Source organism: Palaemon carinicauda, chromosome 40 (genome assembly GCF_036898095.1).
Source record: "Palaemon carinicauda isolate YSFRI2023 chromosome 40, ASM3689809v2, whole genome shotgun sequence".
NCBI lineage: Eukaryota > Metazoa > Arthropoda > Malacostraca > Decapoda > Palaemonidae > Palaemon > Palaemon carinicauda.
Genome location: NC_090764.1, coordinates 43,308,539 through 43,308,926, shown reverse-complemented (window position 1 = coordinate 43,308,926; position 388 = coordinate 43,308,539).

Genomic DNA, 388 nt, shown 5'->3' with positions numbered 1-388 from the left:
AATTATTCTGGAGGGTAGAAATATTCTGGCTTCTGAAGTGTCACTTTTCCTGATCTCCCCAATTATTTTGGGATAAGATTACGACCAAGTGTTCTCCTGATTACATTCTAGCTACCAAGTCTCTAATTCACTGCTTTGGTTAACAGAGGCGTCTTCTTTATCTAAATCTTTTCCCACTTTTATGTGGGGTCGATGTTTCTGGCCAGCGTTCTCCATCTACCTCTGTCCCACACTTCATCACCGGTTAATCCCTTTGATCGAAGGTCATCCTTGATACAGTCCATCCACCTTCGCTTTGGTCTCCCTCTCCTTCTCGTTCCCTGTACCTCCATTTCCATCTTTCTCCTCCCAATATACTGTTCATCTCTTCTCATGACATGACCATACC